General features: G+C 46.5%; 1 protein-coding gene across 6 annotated transcripts in view; it reads left to right on the forward strand.

Moving 5' to 3' along the window:
* Nucleotides 1-24,149, forward strand: part of LOC134352622 (neuronal PAS domain-containing protein 3-like) — a 751,612-nt gene that overhangs the window by 470,846 nt on the left and 256,617 nt on the right. The window lies entirely within an intron of this gene.

Below are 24,149 nucleotides of genomic sequence, written 5' to 3' on the forward strand. Positions count from 1 at the left end.
GACAGCTGAACCTCTTGACCGTGCCTGCGTGCTTTTATGCATTGAGTTGCTGCCACATGATTGGCCAATGAGATATTTACATTTACAGACAGGTGTCCAGGTGTACCTGCTAAAGTGGCCACTGGGTGTACATCAGTTGAGAATCTCATTTAGAGGGTGTCTATAGGAAACAGCTCATTCACCACAGTAAGCATACAGTTAGGTAGGAGAGGAAAATTCTACCAAGGGGACTTTCAACAGCAATTCAAATTTGCTGTGCAAGTTGATAAGGTGATTATGAAGGTGTCTGGTGTTCTCTGTCATTAGCTGGGGGCTTGAGTTCAAGAGCCATGAGGTAATGTTGCAGCTCCGTAAAAACCCTGTTTGGACCCCACTTGGAGTATTGTTCTGGTCACCACTTTATAGGAAGGATGTGGAAGTTTTAGAGAGGGGGCATAAGGATATACCAGGATGCTGCCTGGATTACAGAACAGGTCTTATGACCCCAGGCTGCATCACTGATGATGTGTCCCAGCGCACCCCAGGGTGTATCTCAGCATCAGATATAGTTTATTTATTGTTTGTTTAGAGTTACAGCACAATTTGGGGTAGTGGAGGTATAATTTGTCCATCAGTGCTGATCATTCCATCCTTGACCAAGCTGTTCCACCGTGAACATGATCTGTTATGAGTCAACACGATGCTTTCAGATCAGGTCATGCATAGTACAGACCTCCACACTGCTCAGGTGTGTTTCTGGGGTACAGGGGCTAGAGACCCTTGTGCCTGTTTCTATCACTGAGCAGCAGTGAACCATCTGATTGGCCTATCAGAGTTCTCTTTGGGAACTAGTTGACTTGATCGGCACTTCTGATCTGGCTATTGTTCACGATTGCACTTAATAAAAAAAAATTTACGGGCTCCTTTAGCCCATCGAGTCACGTGACCAATGAACCTCTGTCCGCCAGAGAAAGCAGGATCTCCCAGTGGCCACATGTTTTAATTCCACGTCCCATTCCCATTCTGATATGTCTATCCACGGCCTCCTCTACTGTCAAGAAGAAGCCCCACTCAGGTTGGAGGAACAACACCTTATATTCCGTCTGGGTAGCCTCCAACCTGATGGCATGAACATTGACTTCTCTAACTTCCGTTAATGCCCCACTCCCCCTCGTACCCCATCCGTTATTTATTTATTTATATACACACATTCTTTTTCTCCCTTTGTCCCTCTCATAATACCCCTTGCCCATCCTCTGGGCTTCCCCCCTCCCCCTTTTCCTTCTCCCTGGGCCTCCTGTCGATCCTCTCATATCCCCTTTGCCTATCACCTGTCCAGCTCTTGGCTCCATCCCTCCCCCCCATGTCTTCTCCTATCATTTTGGATCTCCCCCTCCCCCTCCCCCTCCCACTTTCAAATCTCCTACTAGCTCTTCTTTCAGTTAGTCCTGACGAAGGGTCTCGGCCTGAAACGTCGACTGTACCTCTTCCTAGAGATGCTGCCTGGCCTGCTGCATTCACCAGCAACTTTTCTGTGTGTAACCTACTAACCCGCATGACTTTGGAATTTGGGAGGAAACCGGAGAACCCGGAGGAAACTCCCACAGAGAGAGCGTGCAAACACCCAACAGACAGTGTCGAGATTGACCCCGGGCTGCTGGTGGTTGTAAAAGTGTTACACTAGCCGTTACGCTTCTTTGCCGCCCTGTTAATCTCACCCTGGAGTAAGTCTGATTCCACGCCCCCCCCCCCCAGTTTAAGATGACAAGCTATTCCAGTGTAACTTATCGATACAACACTCCTGCCAGCAACCGCACTCATTCCGAGATTCCTATCACAGTGTTACTCTTCTCGCCCCCGACCTGCACCTCCCATTGGCTGGAATCCCCTTGGAAAAACACGAGATCAGGGATTGTAGGATGGCACGGTGGTGTAGTGGTTAGCACGATGCCTTACAGTACCAGCGACCTGGGTTCAATTCCCACCCCCGCCTGTAAGGAGTTTTGACGTTCTCCCCGTGACCGCGTGGTCCGGTTTCCTCCCACAGTCCAAAAACCTACCAGTTTGTAGGCTGAGCCAGATCAAGTTTATTGTCATTTAACTATGTACATGTACACCATCAAATGAGACAATGTTTCTCTGACCAGGGTGTACAGCACAGTAGTACACATAGCACACAATAATTTGTGACAAACTAAAATATAGTAATATTAAATACTGTGGGTACAGAACAGATTAACTGGTCACACTTCAAATGTGACGCGGCAGGGAGTTCAGAAGCCTGATGGCCTGAGGGAAGAAACTGTTTCCCATCCTGACCATTCTTGTCTTTATGCATCGGAGTCTCCTGCCTGATGGTAGAAAGTCAAAGAGGATGCTGGATGGATGGGTGGGATCCTTGATAATACTAAGGGCCCTGCGTATGCAGCGCTCCTGATAAATGTCCCCGATGGATGGTAGGGAGACCCCTATGATCCTCTCGGCCATTCTCACCGTCCTTTGTAGGGTTTCCGGTCTGATGCTCGGCTGCTCCCAGACTAGATGGAGATGCAGCTCGTCAGGACGCTCTCAATGGTGCTCCTGTAAAATTCAGTGAAGATGGGGGAGGGAGAGCTTCACTTTCCTCAATCTCCTGAGGAAGTGGAGACGCTGCTGTGCCTTCTTGTTCATGGAAGTGATATTGAGGGACCGGGTGAGGTCGTCCGTGATGTGAACTCCCAGGAACCTGGTGCACTGAACTCTCTCCACGGAGGAGCCATGCATTCTCAGAGGGAGTTGGTTTGTCTTCACCTTCCTGAGGTCGTTGTAAATTGTCCTGTGAGTAGGTAAGGATTAAATCAGGAGATTCCTGGGTGACCTAGCTCGTAGGGGCCAGAGGGGGTGTATCTCAATGAATATATAAGTATCTCTGGCATGCACCTGGCGCCCAAAGGGTTAGCAGAATTATTGTCTTTATAACTTTAATTACCCGCCGAACAAGCGGGACGTCTGAGCAGGAGCGGTGGCCATAATTCTCCCTCGACATTGTTCCTCCTGAGCTGTCAGGTCAGCTCACTCCCACTGGTGGGACATAAATCATCCCCTGCAGCTCCACGCTCTCTGTCTCCTCTCCGTTTAATGCTTACCAGATGGTGCCTGCTCCTGCCAACATACTGTGCAAGACAAAACGGTCGGAGCGCAGGAATTCTGCGCCCAGCCAGCAAGCCTCTCGGTAGATTTTGATGCACTTCAGGAAGTCTTTACCTCACAAGATGCTGTTGGCTCCCCAGACTTCGGTCGGTATCCCTCTCTGCCTCATCAACTCTCACCCTCCTTGGAAGATGTTCCCTAAAACCTTTCTCCAGGACAAATCAGAAGTAGGGCCAATTCCTTTCCGATGCTGTGACAATTTTTTGGAGCACTTTACGTACTAAAGGTGTCATGTGCACTCAGTGGCCATTTTGTTAGGTATCACCAGTGCACCTGCTCGTTAAAGGATCAAAGGTTCATACCTACGTATGCAGAACACAACTCTGAGATTTGCCTTCTCCAGATAGCCATAAAATAACGAAGAACCATAGAAGTAGTTGAAAGAAAAGACGTCAATCACCCACCCCACACGAAAAGGAAAAAAAAAGAAACGAAAACTCTCAAGCCACTCTGATGTTTGATCTGAGCAACAACTGAACCTCTTGACCATGCCTGCAAGCTTTTATGCATCGAGTTGCAGCCACATGATTCAATGTTTGCACGATGCATAATGGTTAGCATTAACGCTTTACAGTACAGGTGACTGGGGTTCAATTCCTACTGTTGCCTGTAAGGAGTTTGTACGTTCTCCCCGTGACTGCGTGGGTTTCCTCCGGGTGCTCCGGTTTCCTCCCACAGTCCAAAGACGTACTGGTTGGTAGGTTAATCGGTTATTGTAACCTGTCCCATGATTAAGCTAGAGTAAAATCGGGATTACTGGACGGCGTCATTCGAAAGGCTGAAGGGCCTATTCCATGTTGTATCTCAATGCAATAAATATATTTATTTATTAATTAAATAGATTGATAGGTGGATAAAAATATATATAAATAAATAGGCAGATAGATAGATAGATAAAGAAGGAAAGATGTACATGTGTACCTAATAAAGTGGCCACTTTTTTAAACTAAAAAGTGTGCTTTTTTTAAAAATTACAGTAGACCAGAAAATCTGCTGGTGCAGCACCACCCGAGTCCCAGGCATGCCAGATTAATGGGGTTTCACTCTGTGTTGTAGATGGTCTCTCAGCCTCGGAGTGGGATGCGGCTCTCCCGAGGAAAGTTAAGATCTTGCACCAGTCTGAGGCAAGGTCACACTTTCAAAGTGGACGGATCGATGGAAATTCTCCAGCTGCCCCGTCCTGCTGTCTGTCAACATTAAGATGCAGAAAAGATTCAAGCGGCTGCTGCCATAACTGGAGGGCTTGAGTTAGAAGACGAGGCTGGATAGGCCGGGGCTGTTAACCGGGGCCAGGGGTAGATTTTATACAGGCTGATAAATCACAGGGGGTAAAGGGACGGTAGATGATTACAGACTTTTTCCCAGGATACAGGAGTCTAAAACAAGAGAGCAGAGGTTTAAGATGAAAAAGGAAAAGATTTAAACAAGGATTAAGTATTAATTTTATTCACAGTTACATGCATTAGGTGTTTGCTCTGGTGAGCTGGGGTGACATGCAACAAAAACAACAATTATAACGAATAAAGAATTATATAAAGTAAGTAAGAGGTTAAAGTACGTATCTTCCGAGAGGACCACAGCCCTGTCGTTGAGTTTGTGTGCCTCACCCAGAGAGCTATGCTGGCTGGAGTCAGGGCTTCATGATTTGGCTCTTGGTCGGGTCACCCATGACGAACAGGTCAAAGGGCAGGGGCCAGACTAAGAGTGGTCCACCGGTCCTCCAGGTTCGGGGGTTCAGCTCAGGGCCAACAACCCTGACTGGTCAAACAAAACTGTTACGGAAACAGCAACGAAGAATCCTTCTGCATCCGAGTGTGACGGTATTCCTGAGTCTCCACCCGGGACTTGCATGTCTGACAGGAGTGAAAACCGAGAGGAAGCTTCTGACGTGATGAAGGAAGCCCCGAACACCACCAGAGATGGAGGACTTTCATTGCTGCCCCAAACACCAGCGGTGTACCAGGCAGGAAGTAAACAAAGTACAGATATGGAATAAAATGTGGGTAAGTACCAGAATGAGGGACACAATAGCACAGAGGTTAGCGTAACACTATACCAACGCCAGCAACCCAGGCTCAATTCTACCTCTGTATGGAGTTTGTACGTTCTCCCTGTGATCGCGTGGGTTCCCCCCGGGTGCTCTGGTTTCCTCCCCCAGACAGAAGAGGTGGGGGTTAGGGGGTTAATTGGCCACATGGGGGTAATTGGGCAGCGCGAGCTCAGAAGGTCCCGCTACCGTGCTCTATCTCTAAATAAAAACCTTGAGGGACAACTTCCTCTGTCCGGGGGGAGGTCTGCACACGGAATGAGATGATAGAGGGAGTGGTTGAAGCAGGTAAATTCACAATCTAAGAACATTTGGATGGGTACGTGGATAGGAAATGTTAGAGAGCTATGGGCAACAAGAGGCAAACTGAACTTACCCGGTGGGTTGGGGGGGCAGCTTGGTTGGCATACATGTTGGGCCAGTTGGGGTGTAGCTCTATAACTCTAAGGGGTAATGAGATGTCCGGGCTAGACCAGTACTGTTCTGTATCTTGAATGAGGATCAGCTTTGGTCAACCCGGTTCGGATATGGCCCAAGAGCAGAATGAGAGACACAGAAGCAGGTCGATAGCTCACAGACTTTAATGCGAACAGTGTTAAAGGGAAAAGAAAACAATAAACGCTAGGCCTAACAGGGTCGTTAACTAGAACTCTCAAATGGAAAACGAAGCCCACACTGCGGCTGAAAAGAACAACTAAGGATTAAACGAATACCGCTAATCTTCGGAGTCAGTTGACTCGACAGTCCAGTTTCTCAGGCAAGGCGGAAGGGAGAAAGCAAATTGTTGCTATGTCCATGTCCAAGTCTCGACAAGTCTGAAGAGATGAATGGAGTTAAATACTATCACAATGAAGTAACAAATAGCTGACAAGTGCGTATTCACGAGCGCAATTGCCGTATCTGATGCGCTGCCGAATCCGTGGTTGTGACATGTCTAATATCACTGGCATGTTTGTCGTGAAATTTGTTGCTATGTGGCAGCAGTACAATGCAATCACCATCTTCATCATCATTACATGCCATGTTTTATGACATCATCATCATGTGCCGTGTCATGTGACGTGGGCGATCATGGTCTTTCCATGACCGTGATTGTTCTTGGCAATTTTCTCTACCAAAGTGGTTTGCCGTTGCCTTCTTCTGGGCAGTGTCTTTACAAGATGGGTGACCCCCAGCCATTATCAATACTCTTCAGAGATTGCCTGCCTGGCGTCAGTGGTCACACAACCAGGACTTGTGATCTGCACTGGCTGCTCGTACAATCATCCACCACCTGCCCCCATGGCTTCACATGACTCTGATCGAGGGCTCAGCAGATGCTACACCTTGCCCAAGGGTGACCTGCAGGCTAGAGGAGGGAAGGAGCACCTTATACCTCCTTTGGTAGAGACGTATCTCCACCCCTGTCCACCTTGCCACCCAAAATGCAATTCATAATAGTAAAAACTGTAAATTACACAGTAAACTGTAAACTGCAAATATGCAATGCAAAAAGAGAGGGAAAAAAAGTAGTGAGGTAGTGTTCACAGGTTCAATGTCCATTCGGAAACCAGAGAGCAGAGGAGAAGAAGCTGTTCCTGAATCACTGAGTGTGTGTCTTCAGGCTCCTGTACCTCCTCCCTGATGGTAGCAATGAGAAGAGGGCATGTCCCGGGTGATGGGGGTCCTTAACGATGGACACTGCCCTTCTGAGATGTCACTCCTTGAAGAATGCTCTCCACAGTACATCTGTAGAAATTTGTGAGCGCCTTTGGTGACACATCAAATCTCCTAATGAAACATAACCACTGCTGTGGCTTCTTTGTGGCTGAATCGATATGTTGGGCCCAGGATAGTTCCTGAGACATGTTGACACCCAGGGACTTGAAAATGCTCTCACTTTCCACTTCTGATCCCTTGATGAGGACTGTTTCGTGCTCCCTCGACTCACCCTTCTGAAATTCATAATCAATTCTTCAGTCTTACTGGCATTGAGTGTGAGGTTGTTACCGCAATACCACTCAACCAGCTGATCTATCTCACTCTTGTACGCCCCCTCGTCACTATCTGAAATTCTGCCAACCATAGTTGTGTTGTCAGCTGTGCATGTCCACACAGTCATGGGTGCAGAGAGAGTAAACACTCATCCCTGAGGTCTGCCGGAACAAAAAACTCGCAAATTTCTTCAGACGTACTGCAGAGAGGATTCTAACTGGCTGCAACACTGACTGATATTGGGGAGGGTCCTACTACACAGGATCAAGATAAGCTACAGAGAGTTGTAAAATTAGTCAGCTTCATCATGGGCACTAGCCTATGTCGTATCCAGAACACCTTCACAGAGCGAGGCCTCAAAAAGGCGGCATCCATCTTTAAGGACTCCCATCACCCAGGTCAAGCCTTGTTCTCATTGCTACCATCGGGAAGGAGGTACAGAAGGCTGAAGACACACACTCAACGATTCAGGAACAGCTTCTTTCCCTCTGCCATCTAATTTCTGAATGGACATTGAACCCATGAACACTCCTCAGTACATTTTTTAAATTTCCTAATTACACAATGGTGCTGAACCCTGCAGAATTTTCTCTATTTCTGCGTAAGTATGACATAAAATGTGATTAGATCTTCACGTAAGCCCAAAAACTAGATATAGAGAAACTAATTAAATAAATAACACAAAAAATTATACTTGTTCATTTATTTATTCAGAAAAATTATCCAATGTTACATGCATTTGTTGGAAAAGGTATGTGATCCTCTGGGGGTATTGCCTTCTACAAAAGCTATTTGGAGTCTGGCAGACCACAGTACGTGTGCTTGCAACACTGTGTGTCCGAGAGAGTGATCAGCAGCACTGGGGCTCCACAGGGGACTGTCTTGTCCCCCTTTCTCTTCACCATTTACACCTCGGACTTCAACTACTGCACAGAGTCTTGTCATCTTCAGAAGTTTTCGGATGACTCTGCCATAGTTGGATGCATCAGCAAGGGAGATGAGGCTGAGTACAGGGCTACGGTAGGAAACTTTGTCACATGGTGTGAGCAGAATTATCTGCAGCTTAATGTGAAAAAGACTAAGGAGCTGGTGGTAGACCTGAGGAGAGCTAAGGTACCGGTGACCCCTGTTTCCATCCAGGGGGTCAGTGTGGACATGGTGGAGGATTACAAATACCTGGGGATATGAATTGACAATAAACTGGACTGGTCAAAGAACACTGACGCTGTCTACAAGAAGGGACAGAGCCGTCTTTATTTCCTGAGGAGACTGAGGTCCTTTAACATCTGCCGGACGATACTGAGGATGTTCTACGAGTCTGTGGTGGCCAGTGCTATCATGTTTGCTGTTGTGTGCTGGGGCAGCAGGCTGAGGGTAGCAGACACCAACAGAATCAACAATCTCATCCGTAAGGCCAGTGATGTTGTGGGGAAGGAACTGGACTCTCTGACGGTGGTGTCTGAAAAGAGGATGCTGTCCAAGTTGCATGCCAACTTGGACAATGTCTCCCATCCACTACATAATGTACTGGTTGGGCACAGGAGTACATTCAGCCAGAGACTCATTCCACCGAGATGCAGCACTGAGCGTCATAGGAAGTCATTCCTGCCTGTGGCCATCAAACTTTACAACTCCTCCCTTGGAGGGTCAGACACCCTGAGCCAATAGGCTGGTCCTGGACTTATTTCATAATTTACTGGCATAATTTACATATTACTATTTAATTGTTTATTGTTCTATTACTATTTATTATTTATGGAGCAACTGTAACGAAAACCAATTTCCCCCGGGATTAATAAAGTATGACTATGACTATAACTATGTGTTCCAATCAATGAGTTGAGATTGGAAGTGTGGGTTGCAGAGGTATCCTGCCCAATAAAAAAAGACACACAAAGTCAGTTTACTGACAGAGCCTATTCTTCTTAAGAAAGATTTGTTTATGTGCACCAAAGCAACTTTCAGAGGACCTTAGAAGAAGAATTGTAGAGATGCATGAAGCTGGAAAAGGCTACAAAAGCATTTCTGAAGATCTGAGTGTTCATCCGTCCACAGCAAAAGAAATTGTCTGCAAATGGAGGAAACTTAGTACTTTTGCTATTCTCCCTAGGAGTGGGCGTCCTGCAAAGATCACACCAAGAGCACCAAGGGCAATGCCGAAGGAGATGAAAAAGGACCCAAGGGTAACATCAAAAGACCTGCAGAAATCTCTAGAACTTGCTGAAGCCTCTGTTCATGTGTTTACTATCAATAAAACACTGAACAAGAATGACGTTCATGAAAGGACACCACGGAGGAAACCACTGCTCTCCAGAAGAAAAATACTCTGACAAATTTCTTCAGCCGTACTGTTGAAAGTATCCTGAGTGGTTGCACCTTGGTCTAGGATAGCAATCTGAATGCAGAGAAATTTAAGAACTTGCAGAGATAATCAGCACGATACATCATGGCCTGCACCTGGTCCGAGATGCCAGAAGAAGTGGTTGAAGCATTTTTAAAACATTTTAATAAACACTTCAAGGTTTGACCTGTTGTGCATTCAGAGATGATCTTCTGCACACCACTGTTGTATCCTATGGTTATTTGAGTTACTGTCACCTTCCAGTCAGCTTGAACCTGTCCAGCCATCCTCCATTGATCTCTCTCATTAACGAGGTGTTTTCACCCACAGAACTGCCACTCACTAAAGTTTTTTTTCCATTTCTCGCGCCATTCTCTGTAAACTCTAGAGAGCGCTGTGTGCGAAAATCCCAGGAGATCAGCAGTTTCTGAGATACTCAAACCACCCCGTCTGGCACCAACAATCCACGGTCAAAGTCACTTAGATCACATTTCATCCCCATTCTGATGTTTGGTCTGAAAAACAACTGAACCTCTTGACCATGTCTGCCTGCTTTTACGCAGAGAGTTGCTACCACATGATTGGCTGATTAGATATTTGCATTAACGAGCAGGTGTGCTGGTGTACCTAACAAAATGGCCACAGAGTGTATGTACCTGTGATGCACTTGTACATACATGTACTTTTGCATCTGACAATTTGACTTTGACCGTCACTTCCTACCCCACCTGTGCATTCCTCGCTGGACTTTTCGGACACCTTCGAAGCCAATCATTCCCAGCCCCGTTCAAAGGAGACAAAATACAGCTTATTTATTTATTTATTGAGCTACAGTGTGGAATAGGCCCTTCCGGCCCTTCGAACCACGTCGCCCAGCATCCCTCAATTTAATCCCAGCCTAATCACGGGACAATTTGCAATGACCAATTAACCTACTGACCGGTACGTCTTTGGACTGTGGGAGGAAACCGGAGCACCCGGAGGAAACCCACGCTGTCACGGGGAGAACGTACAAACTCCTAAACAAGAGAAAATCAGCAGGTGCTGGAAATTAAAGTACCACACACACACACACACACACACACACACACACACACACACACACACAAAACGCAGGAGGAACTCAGCAGGCCAGGCAGCATCTATGGAAAAGAGTAAACGGCCGACGTTTCGAGAAGGGTCTCAGCCCAAAACATCAACTGTTTACTCTTTTCCATAGATGCTGCCTGGCCTGCTGAGTTCCTCCAGCATTTTGTGTGTGTGTTGCATACAAACTTCTTACAGGCGGAGCTGGGAATTGAATCTGGGTCACCGGTACTGTAAAGTGTTATGCTAACCACAACCTAGCTGTACTGCCCTAATCTTTTGGACATGATTATTGAAGGGTGTCGTGAGAGAGCCCCCTCTTACCTCTGGAGTAACTCTGGTCCACTCTGTCTAAGGCTTTGTGCTTTCTGTAGATGTAATTGTCTGTCCTACAATACCATCCAGCTCTCAAAACAAAATCCCAAGGATCTTCCTACGAGCAGTAAGAGGAATGATTTGACACAAAGGGGTAAAGAATGAATGTAGCGCATGATCAGTGGTTTAACTAACACAATAAATACTGGAATTACTGGACAGTTCAGGCAGCATTTCAGAGTCATTTCACTGCAGAATCGTACAGCATGGAAAAAGGGCCATTCGGCCCATCTCATCTGCACCAACCAAAGGGCACCCTTCCATACTAAACCATCTTCAAAGATCCAAAGTACATTTATTATCAAAGTGCATATGCAGGACACAACCCTGAGATTCATTTTCTCCACAAACAGCCACAAAACAAAGAAAAAAACCTGTTCAAAGAAAAACATTAAAACCCTCCTCCCCAACATGCAAAAAAAAAATCAACTCACGCTAAATGCAAAAAAACACGGAATATAACGTATTCAGTTCCAAAGGGTAGACAGTCGCAAGGTTGCGGGACGTGACGACGTCCCAGGGCGGGTGCTCAGGACATGCACCGCACAACTGGCAGGTGTGTTTTCAGACATTTTTAATCTCTCCCTCTCCCAGTGCAGAGTGCCCTCCTGCTACAAAGTGTCCACCATTGTCCCTGTACTGAAAAAGACCAAGTTAATATGTCTGAACGACTGGTATCCTGTCACACTCACCTCAATAATAAGCAAATGCTTTGAGAGGCTGGTCAAGGATTACATCTGCAGCTTGCTACCACCCACACTGGACCCCCTACAATTCGCCTACCAACACAACCGATTAACAGATGACGCAATAGCCACAGCTCTGCCTACCGACCTTACACATCTGGAGAAAAGGGATGCTAGTGTGAGGATGCTGTTCTTGGACTACAGTTCAGCATTCAACACCATAATTCCCTCCAGGCTCGACAAGAAGCTCAGAGACCTCAGCTTCACCCGGCCTTGTGTAGCTGGGTCCTGAACTTCCTGTTAGATCGCTGGCAGGTGGTAAGATTGGGCTCCCTCACCTCTGACCTCAGGGCTGTGTACTAAGCCCCCCCCCTTTACTGTCTGAATACCCATGACTATATCGCCACCCACAGCTCCAATCTGCTAATTAAATTTGCTGACAACACTACACTGATTGGCCTAATCTCAAATAATAACGAGGCAGCTTATGGAGAAGAAGTCATCACCTTGACACAGTGGTGACAAGAAAACAACCTCTCCCTCAACGTCGCAAAAACAAAGGAGATGGTTGTGGATTACAGGAGGAATGGAGACATCAATGGATCTGGGGTTGAGAGGGTGAACGGTTTAATTTCATCAGCATACACATCACCGAGGATCTCACGTGGTCTGTACTACTGGCTGTGTGATGAAAAAGGCGCAACAACACCTCTTTCACCTCAGACGGTTGAAGAAGTTTGGTGTGGGCTCCCATATCCTAAGAATTTTCTACAGGGGCACAATTGAGAGCATCCTGACTGGCTGCATCACTGCCTGGTATGGGAACTGTACTTCCCTCAATCACAGGGCTCTGCAGAGAGTGGTACGGACAGCCCAGCGCATCTGTAGATGTGAACTTCCCACTATTCTGGACATTTACAAAGACAGGTGTGTATAAAGGGCCTGAAGGATCATTGGGGACCCAAGTCACCCCAACCACAAACTGTTCCAGCTGCGACCATCCGGGTAACAGTCCCGCAGCATAAAAGCCAGGACCAACAGGCTCCGGGACAGCTTCTTCCACCAGGCCATCAGACTGATTAATTCATGCTGATGCAATTGAATTTCTATGTTGCATAGACCATCCTGTTGTACACAGTATTTATTATAAATTACTATAATTGCACATTGCACATTTAGATGGAGACATAATGTAAAGATTTTTACTCCTCAAGTATTTGAAGGATATAAGTAATAAAGTCAATTCAATTCAATTCAGTTCATTCTGTTTATTTCTGAGCTGAGTCATTCGTTATCTGGCAGGCCACCCCAATTAAAATCGCTCAAAACATACATCTTTTTGCATATGATTTGTGTGGTTGGATTTTACTGATATCCTATTTGCGCTTGCTATTTGTGTGTGCGAGGACTGGGCCTCAAGCCACGGTGTCGCCTGTTTACAACCGCCGGAGGAGAGGTGTCGGAGCCAGTGCCCTCCGTGGTGTGGCAGCGGCGTCCAGGCTGCAGTTGGTGCTGCCCCCCAGTGTCCGCTCGGCAGAAGACAAGCTCTATTGCGGCTCGAGTCAGGACTACCCTTATTTCACTGCCAAATCTTACTGATACCTGTACGTGCCTGCGACCTTGTACGTGTCATGTGCTGTGTGACTGCTGCACCTGGGCCCCAGAGTAACGCGGCCTCGTTTGCTGGTACTCACGTGTGGTCGAATGACAATCAAACTTGAATTGAAAACAGCAACAAATAAAAAGGCCAGAAACCAGAAACACATCATAACATGTAACAGAGTCCAATCCACAAACCACCTCGATTAAACCATCTCTCAGCCTTTGCTCCACAGCCTAGACAAATCATCTGAACACATCTCAGGCTACATCCTGATTCCTGGGATGGCAGGACTTTCATATGATGAAAGACTGGATCGGCTAGGCTTATACTCGTTGGAATTTGGAAGATTGAGGGGGGATTTTATTGAAACGTATAAAATTCTAAAGGGATTGGACAGGCTAGATGCAGGAAGATTGTTCCCGATGTTGGGGAGGTCCAGAACGAGGGGTCACAGTTTGAGGATAAAGGGGAAGCCTTTTAGGACCGAGATGAGGAAAAACTTCTTCACACAGAGAGTGGTGAACCTGTGGAATTCTCTGCCACAGGAAACAGTTGAGGCCAGTTCATTGGCTATATTTAAGAGGGAGTTAGATAAGGCCCTTGTGGCTAAAGGGATCAGGGGGTATGGAGAGAAGGCAGGTACGGGGTTCCGAGTTGGATGATCAGCCATGATCATACTGAATGGCGGTGCAGGCTCGAAGGGCCGAATGGCCTACTCCTGCACCTATTTTCTATGTTTCTATGTTTTTACGCCCACACTAGACCGGATAAATCCGTAACCGAAGCTTTTTCTCTTCGTTTTGACCCTCCGTCCACACTGAAACGGCGTTTTCCTCCCCCGAAAACGGAGCTTTTCTAAAACACTCTCCAGAGTGTGTAAATCTGAAAACGGTGGTTGGCCGTTGTAGTGTGTACGGGGTAACCGGCTAATTTTAAAACCGCTGTCATGACGTGCCGGAACAAATGATGGCGGCAACGCGGTATTTCATTGTTTTCCTGAACGCAACCTCCAACACCACAACAATATCTGACAATAGATGTGTAACAGCCTGATGTAACATTGTATGGAAATACAAGATAACACTGATGCAGACATGTTTTATACATTTAACAAGGTGCTTTATTAATGTATTGCTTGTGCAAACATTCAATAGATGCAATTGTCACTTTTGCCCAGTAACTCATTTTATTGCACATGTTAAATACAGCAAAATAATACACAAAGACATGGCAAAACTAAAGGCAAACAAATGAGGTAACAGCAAATTTCACTTTTGCCCAGTAACAAGCCTTATTGCATTTAGTTGTAGCTGTCGTCCCTTTCAGAGGTGACGAGACTATGGTTGTAGGAAATGTTTCTGGACAAACGCGCACCAAGACTTTCGTTTGGCAATTTCCTTTTAAGTTTTACTAGTCTGTAACTGGACAAATGCGCTCCAAGTATACCGTTTCCTCTTCGCTTGTTTTCTGTGTGTCCTGCGCATGCCCAGTAGGAGGAGATTCACCCAAATACCCGTTTTAATGTGGACAGAGGTATTTTCAAAAACGCCTGGTACTAGCTCTTCTTTCAGTTAGTCCTGACGAAGGGTCTCGGCCCGAAACATCGACTGTACCTCTTCCTAGAGATGCTGCCTGGCCTGCTGCGTTCACCAGCAACTTTGATGTGTGTTGCTTGAAATTCCAGCATCTGCAGATTTCCTCGTGTTGGTGTGGATGCCTATCGTTTTTGCGCGAAACCGGCGTTTTCAAAATTATCCGGTCTAGTGTGGGCGTAGCCTTAGACTCTTGGTAGAATTATACAGGACGGAAACAGGCCTTTCGGCCCACTGAGTCCATGCTGGCCATCAGACACCTACTTTTACACTATTCCCATTTAACTCTCCCCACACTTCCAGCAGTTTACTGCCAGTTCTCCCACGCAGTAGGAACAATATACAGTTGCCAGTTAACCTACCGACCTGTACATCTTGGGTCGTGGGAGGAAACCCAGAGTTAGTAACACCCCGGGATGGTGGGCAAGCAGGCTCAAACTCCAAACAGACAGCGCCAGGGGTCTGGATTGAGCCTGGGTCGTTGGAGCTACGAGGCAGTGGCTCCACTCCCCACGCTTCTCTGCTGCCCCAATCCGTGGAGAGAGAAACAAAATTAATATTTCACCAGCACGCGTACTGATCAGTCATTCACACAAACATGAAGAAGAATTTTAAGAGAATAGGGAGGCGGTGAGATTTAGGGAGAGTTACAGAGGCCAAAAGTAGGAGGGATCTGTGACACAAGACCTCTCTGGTACACGCTTGTTCCTTCCTTCCCATTACTGAGCCAGATCAGATATAAGCTCTTTCCCATTACTGAGCCAGATATAATCTTCTCAGACATTGCACACCAAGAGCCTCACCCCTGAGGTCCCTTTACATTCGTAATGCAAACAGCCATTAACACCTACACTTTCATTAATCACACGCCTTTACTAAACCCATTGAGACCTCTCTAATGCAAAGCCACCCCCCTGCCCCCGGTGCATCACTGTGTTACAAAGGCTTCCGCAAACTGTGGAGGTATCGTTTTTTTAAAAAGAAACTCCCTGCACCAAAACGAGATCAAAGTGGATTAATACTGGGCCTTGCTTCTCGAGGAAGCATCTGCCTTGTACACGCAAGAGATTCTGCCGATGCTGGAAATCCAGAGCAACATGCCCAAAATGATGCCGGTCAGGCAGAATTTTATAGAAGGTTTCTTGCTTCGTGGCTGCCTGTAAACAAACAGATCGCAAGGTGTATAATTTATGCATTCTTTGATAATAAATGTACTTTGATTTGATTTGAATAAACCGTTCTATTTTGTAACTTTAAACTAATTCAAAGAAAGTCATGGGAGTCTGAAATGTAGGTCCAGCCTTGTGCTTACTTTAAGCGAGGCACACGCGTATTCACATGGTAACGTGATGACATATGCAATTAATATATTTTTACATACAGCCTGTAATGAATTATTTAAATGAACAGGAATGCTTTATCAACCAAAGATTACTCAAATATTACTGAAATATTAAATACACAATGTAAATTTTCATCTTTTCGGGCCGAGACCTTTCATTAGGACTGGAAAGGTAGGGGACAGAAGCCAGGATAAGCAGGTTGCGGGAGGGGAAGGAGAACAAGTTGGCAGGTGATAGATGAGACCAGGTGAAGGGGAATAAAGTGAGAAGCTGGGAGGCGATAGGTTGAAGAGGTAAAGGGCTAAAGTGTGATGGATATTCACTGTCCAGGGCCCAAGGCCTTTTTGCCAACCTCAGCTTTCTTAACACAGCAGCTGAATCTCCCAGAGATCAAAGAATTGTTTCTGATAAGTTAAACTTCCAACCAGTCCTCCTCAGCCTCTTGATGTAAACAAGTGAACAATGGGGTCCTTATTGGCCCATTATTGAATCAAGGGAAAACAACGGGGTCCATTCCAGCTTAATTAAACAATGCATCCACCTGGCCTGACAAACTCAACTGAAAAAATATCACATGCGTATGAAGTCACCAAATAGCAAAAAAAGGGTGTGAACGTTCGAGAGCAGTCTGGCTTGTTAGGAATGGTCAAAGTACGACGGGAAGAATCACAGAAAGATGGGGTGACTAGAATCCATTCCTCTGCCTTCAATTTCTGCGACAGACAAGCAATTCGTCTGCAACTCGCGAGTCTGTCTTTTTAGCTCATCGGATTGTTTCCATGGTTTGGAAATCCTTCATGCTTTAGAAATAATTTGTATTTCATAAATCTTTCATAAAATAGAAAACCTCTGTGAGCTTTAAATGTGTTTTTAAGAAGTTCATCTAAATTTAAACGTGCATCACTAAAAATAAATGAACTATGTTTAACCTTCCTTCACTAGCTAGAAGTATCTCTTCCTTGATAAGGGCGGGGGGGACTCACTATTCAAATAGTTAAACTCACTATGGCAGATAAACAGGGAAGTGATCTAGCTTTTGCAGAATAGGTATAGCCTCCTTTAATAAGAGTACCCATAGCTATCTATGTCGGGTAGGGCTTAAAAAATTTGTTTGAGTCCAGATCTTTGAGGATAGCAAAGCCAATGCCATCGCAGAAGGAGGAGGAACCTGATAGGAGAGGGGAGTTGACCGTAGGAGAAAGGGAAGGTGGAGGGGCAGCTGAGGAGAAGCGGTAAGAAGGGAGCCAGAATGTGGAAAAAGGAAAAAAAAAGAGAAAGGATTTGGGGGAGGAATTACTGGAAATTACTCTCCGCTCCTGTCAGATTCCTTCTCCTCCGGCCCTTTGCCTTTTCCACCCACCTGTCTTCATCTATCACCTTCTCGCCATCTTCCCTCCCCTCCCCCCCCCCCATCTTTCCATTCTGGTGTCCTCCCCCCTTCCTTTGCAGTCCTGACGAAGGGTCTCGGTCTTAAACATTGACTGTTTGACCTTCTCTTGGGTGCCACCTGACCTGCTGAGTTCCTCCAGCATTTTGTGTGCGTCGCTCTGGATTTCCAGCACCCGCAGTATCTCTCGTATTCACGAAATTACCGGAAGCTGGAGAAATCGATGCTCATGCCATCGAGCTGTGGAGGCAACCCGGATGAAGTACGAGGTGTTGCTCCTCCAACTTGAGAGTGGCCTCATCATGGCAGGAGGGTTGCCTCCCTCTTGTCACCTGGAGCCCCCATCCAGTCTACACCACAGAGAGGGGTAGTTCGTCACCCAAATCCCCATCTACCCATGGGGCATGGAGCATGAATGGAGAGACAAGCAGATCTACCCTTTCACCAGAGGTGCTACCCCTCCCTGGCCACCCCATACACCCCAATCTCAATAAGTGTGATGATAGCAAATGGGTTCAAATTCCAAATGGTAGGTTTATTCATTTATTCACCAGACAGAAAGCAACAAAAGTACTGAATCCACTTCAGATCACTCACTTTAGGGTGGACACGGAGAGGCACTTCAGTGCAACGGCGAGTAACTCTGCCTCTCCACACTAGGGACCCAGGTTTGATCCTGACCTTGGATGTCGTGTGGGTGGAGTTTGCACGTTCTCTCTGTGACCAAGTGAGTTTCTGCGCTGCTCCACGCCTCAGCTCGGTGCAGAGCCCCAGGAATCTCCTTGTGGACTTCAGTTCAGAACGCTGTTGGCTTGTGGTTACTGTTTGAATGATGTGTTTTTTTCATTCTGCACAACGGGTGTTCCACAGACTTTTATTATTATACGGGTTCCTTTGGGTTTCTGTGTTTCGTGTCTGCCTGTTAGGAGATGAAACTCAGGGTTGTATAATACATAATACTTTGATAATACATGTACTTTGAACTTTGAACTTTGAACCTTTCCCTCCAGCAGCCGAAAGGCATGCCGGCAGGTTAATCGGCAGCTGCCGATTACACCTTCGAGGATCGTGTCCTTGTTCTGGTTGAGTCATAGTCATAGTCATACTTTATTGATCCCGGGGGAAACTGGTTTTTGTTACAGTTCCACCATAAATAATAAATAGTAATAAAACCATAAATAGTTAAATAGTAATATGTAAATTATGCCAGGAAATAAGTCCAGGACCAGCCTATTGGCTCAGGGTGTCTGACCCTCCAAGGGAGGAGTTGTAAAGTTTGATGGCCACAGGCAGGAATGACTTCCTATGACGCTCTGTGTTGCATCTCGGTGGAATGAGTCTCTGGCTGAATGTACTCCTGTGCCCAACCAGTACATTATGTAGTGGATGGGAGACATTGTCCAAGATGGCATGCAACTTGGACAGCATCCTCTTTTCAGACACCACCGTGAGAGAGTCCAGTTCCATCCCCACAACATCACTGGCCTTACGAATGAGTTTGTTGATTCTGTTGGTGTCTGCTACCCTCAGCCTGCTGCCCCAGCACACAACAGCAAACATGATAGCACTGGCCACCACAGACTCGTAGAACATCCTCAGCATCATCCAGCAGATGTTAAAGGACCTCAGTCTCCTCAGGAAATAGAGATGGCTCTGACCCTTCTTGTAGACAGCCTCAGTGTTCTTTGACCAGTCCAGTTTATTGTCAATTTGTATCCCCAGGTATTTGTAATCCTCCACCATGTCCACACTGACCCCCTGGATGGAAACAGGGGTCACCGGTACCTTAGCTCTCCTCAGGTCTACCACCAGCTCCTTAGTCTTTTTCACATTAAGCTGCAGATAATTCTGCTCACACCATGTGACAAAGTTTCCTACCATAGCCCTGGACTCAGCCTCATCTCCCTTGCTGAGCAATGTAGTCTGGCGTTTAGCCACCTGGCCTTTGGTTCCTGGTAGGGTCACCTATGGCGGTAAGGTCAAGGACAACCAAGACCTCAATGCTGGAGCTGGCGGAAGATGATGACTCGTCACAACGGCAGTGATGTCGGAGGAAGGCCGCAGCAGTGAGGGGTCCCCCCAGTTGTCTTGTACTCTGTGCCACTGGACCGTGACCGGGATCAGTCAAGGACCGTGCAGTGGCTCCCCGTGCGTCAGCCTCCACACATTAAACAAAGTCTCCCACACAGGTGTTCTCCGTTAAGGGAATCCATATAACGTCCCGGGTTAAGTCGCGAGGCTATCAATGAGGCAGGCTGGTGAGGTCTGGATCACCAGAAACCTCACCAGTAGACAACCCCTCAGGAAGCCGTCAAACTCAACTCAAGTGATCTCACTCAAGAGAGAATGGAGCGATTCCACTCCCCCCTCCCACCTACCCGCCCTCACCTATTTCCTGCCAGCTTGTGCTCTTCTCCCTCCCTCTACCCTTTTAATTCTGGCTTCTGCCCTCTTCCTTTTCCAGTCCCAATGAGGGGACTCGTCCCGAAACGCTGACTGTTCATTTCCTCCACGGACGCTGCCTGACTTTCTGAGTTCCTCCAGCATTTTGTGTGCGCGTGTGTGATAACTGTAGGGGCTGGCATGGATCAGATGGGCTGAATGGGATTCGGAATTGGTTTATTAGTGTCACAAGTACTGAGATATGGTGAAAGAATGTCGGGGTCAGAATTGGGTGTAATATAACTGGTATATGTCATGAAATTTGTTAACTCTGTGGCAGCGGTACAATGTAACACATAATAATAGAGAAAAAACTGTGAAATACAGTAAGTATATCCGTAATAGTTAAATTAAATAAGTACTGCAAAATAGAAATAAAAAAGTAGTGAGGTAGCAAAAAGTTGTGAGTCAACATCCCTTCAGAAATCGGATGGCAGAGGGGAAGAAGCTGTTCCTGAATCATTGAGTGTGTGTCTTCAGGCTCCTGTACCTCCTCCCTGATGGTAACCATGAGAAGAGGGCATGCCCTGGGTGGTGGGGGTCCTTAATGATGGACGCTGCCTTCTTGAGGCATTGCTCCTTGAAGATGTCCTGGACTCTATGGAGACGAGTGATGGAGCTGACTGGGTTTATAATTTGCTGCAGCTAACTTCGATCCTGTGCCGTTCCCCCAGCATCTTCCCCCCTCAATACCAGACGGTGATGCAGCCAGTCAGAATGCTTCCCACGGTACGTCTGTAGAAACTTTCAAGTGTTTTTGGAGCCCAACCAAATCTTCTCAAATTTGTGACGATGAAATACAGCCGCTGCTGCGCTTTCTTTGAGCTGCAAAATAAATTTTTACAAGTTCCAGAGAGAACACTTCTGTGTTGTAATAATTCAGAGATCAAAGTCTAACTTCATATTTCCTGGAAACATCGACGTGTACCGTGAAATATGTCGTTTGCATCATTTCAAATCAGAGAGGATTGTGCTGAGTTGCCTGGCAGTATCATCATGCTAATGACACCAACACAGCATACACAACTTAACCATAATTTAATGTGGGTAAATGTGAAGTTATCCACTTTGGTGGCAAAAATAGGAAAACAGATTATTATCTGAATGGTGGCCGATTAGGAAAAGCGGAGGTGCAACGAGACCTGGGTGTCATTATACACCAGTCATTGAAAGTGGGCATGCAGATTCCTGGGATGGCAGGACTTTCATATGAAGAAAGACTGGATGAACTGGGCTTGTACTCGTTGGAATTTAGAAGATTGAGGGGGGATCTGATTGAAACGTATAAGATCCTAAAGGGATTGGACAGGCTAGATGCAGGAAGATTGTTCCCGATGTTGGGGAAGTCCAGAACGAGGGGCCACCGTATGAGGATAGAGGGGAAGCCTTTTAGGACCGAGATTAGGAAAAACTTCTTCACACAGAGAGTGGTGAATCTGTGGAATTCTCTGCCACAGGAAACAGTTGAGGCCAGTTCACTGGCTATATTTAAGAGGGAGTTAGATATGGACCTTGTGGCTACGGGGGTCAGGGGGTATGGAGGGAAGGCTGGGGCGGGGTTCTGAGTTGTATGATCAGCCATGATCATAATAAATGGCGGTGCAGGCTCGAAGGGCCGAATGGCCTGCTCCTGCACCTATTTTCTATGTTTCTATGTTTCTATACAGTACGGTGCAAAACTTTTAGGCACATGGACATCGCTAGAGTGCCTAAGACTTTTGCACAGTACTGTAGTAACTTTACGTATTGCACTGTACTGCTACTGCAAAAAAAAACAAACTCCATGACATATGTGAGTGATGATAAACCTGATTCTGATCTGGGTCTCTATTGTGGACTGAGAGTGGGAAGGGGGCAGGGAGAGGGGAATCACGGTTGGGTAAAAGGGGAAGAGAGAGGGAAGCACCGGAGAGACATTTTGTAATGATCAATAAAACGATTGGTTGGAATCAAAGGGCCTTGCCTGGTGTCTCGGGCTGCTCCCGTGCCACCCCCACCCTCCCTCCTCTGTCACTCCTTGTCCACCACCCGTCCCACCCCCCCTCCCAAGGCGCTCCACCCTGACCATTCCCAATATCCTTTGCTCAGCCAGATTTACAACGTCACTCTCCAAGTGCAGTGCTGTGCAAAGTTTTTAGGCACACTGGCCTCGACTTTTGCACAGTATTGCACTTCTTCGGAATGCGGGAGGAAACCAGGGCACCCCGAGGAAACCGACAGAGGGAAACACTACAGACGGGGGCAGGAATTGTACCTCGATCAAGCAAAACTGGTGGCTGTAAAGCGATTGTGCTAACCGCTGCACTACCTGCAGGGGTTTCCCTGTAAGCCCCGTCGTTTATTACCCCTGTCAGAATTAAATGAAGCTCACCGAACCATTCAGAGGACAGTTCAGATCGAACCAGTCTGTAATCTGGAGTCACACAGAGTCCACAGCAGGAATGCCTCCCTCTGGATAATCAAGAAAGAGGGGTTGTTTAGTGATGCCGTCGTAACTGTGGATTCCAGTTAATTGGGCCGTCGGATAACCTAGGCAGCCACTCATTTACTTTGCTTTATTACTTTATTGTCGCCAAACAACTCTTAAAGAACAAAAACCAATCCAGAAAGTAGACGGCGTTCCCTTTGTTTATTCGGGACACCATGCCGCTTATCCGGGGCAGGAAACTATTGCTGAGCGTCAGTAGCTCACGCTTGCATAACCATTACACCCTGCAGTACGCTTCGAGCGAAGAGTTTTTAAATAGCATCGCTTGTGTGTGTTGTGTGTGATTGTCGTCAGTAATGTGACAATGAAAGAAAATGAACTTTAGTGCTGCAACTGGTGACATAAATGTGCTTTGATAATAAATTTACTTTGAACTTTCGATAATTAGTGAGAAGCAAGCAGTAAGACAATCCTGAACGGTTTTGCTCACTGTGGTTTTAAGTATTGAGGCTTGGAGATGAAAATGAAACAATTTCAGTACTTCAAGTTAGGGACTACAACATTTGTACATAAGATCCCATGGTACTGTCCCCAAGGAGAGCAGCATTTCTTCAAGCAACACACACAAAATGCTGGAGGAACTCAGCAGGCCAGGCAGCATCAAAGGAAAAAAATGTACAGTCGACATTTTGGGCCAAAACCTTCGGCAGGACTGGAGAAAAGAAGTTGAGGAGTAGATTTGAAAGGTGGGGAGGAGGGGAGAGAGAAACGCCAGGCAACAGGTGAAACATCCCCCTCCAAGTCCCTCCAGCATTTTGTGTGTGTTGCTCGGATTTCCAGCATCTGCAGATTTTCTCTTGTTTGTATTTCTTCATTTTGACTTAGAATACAGAACATAGGGACAGGCCCACATATATATAGCTAGGGTGCCTAAGACATTTGCTCAGCACTGTAGTAATTTTATGAATTGCGCTGTACTGCTGCCAGAGAGAAAAACAAACTTCATGACAGATGTGAGCGATGATGAACCTGATTCTGATCTGGGTCTCTATTGTGGACTGGGAGTGGGAAGGGGACAGGGAGAGGGGAATCACGGTTGGGAAAAGGGGGAAGAGAGAAACAAATCAAACAAGATGTACAAGAGAGAGCAAACAAAAATAGTCAGAAATCTGATAGTGGAGGGGAAGAAGCTGTTCCTAAAACACTGTGAATGTGTGTGTTCAAGGTACAATCGACCTTCAGAATTCAGACCAGACCTCTGATTCAGACCTTGGGCTTCAATCTGGACTTGTAATTGAATGACTTATTACATGACTATCATCCTGGGAGCATTCTGCGGAACTCAAATCCCTCTGTAGACACTTGCCCCTGCCACCCAGACAGGACTGACCAAGGGCCATTCTGCCGGAGTTTCCAACCTCGATGAGCTGTTAAATGAAGAGGCACGAGAGGTTCTGCAGACAGAGCAGCACACACAAATTGCTGGAGGAACTCAGCAGGTCAGGCAGCGTCTGTGGAGAGAAATTGACAGTCAACGTACTGGATTATGACCAATACGGACTCTCGACCCAAATCAATGACTGTCCATTCTTCTCAACAGATGCTGCCGGACCTTCTGAGTTCCATCAGCGCTACGTGTGTTTATTTAGAGATATAGCATGAAAAAGGGCTTTCTGG

The sequence above is a fragment of the Mobula hypostoma genome, chromosome 10 (assembly GCF_963921235.1).
Source record: "Mobula hypostoma chromosome 10, sMobHyp1.1, whole genome shotgun sequence".
NCBI classification, from domain to species: domain Eukaryota; kingdom Metazoa; phylum Chordata; class Chondrichthyes; order Myliobatiformes; family Myliobatidae; genus Mobula; species Mobula hypostoma.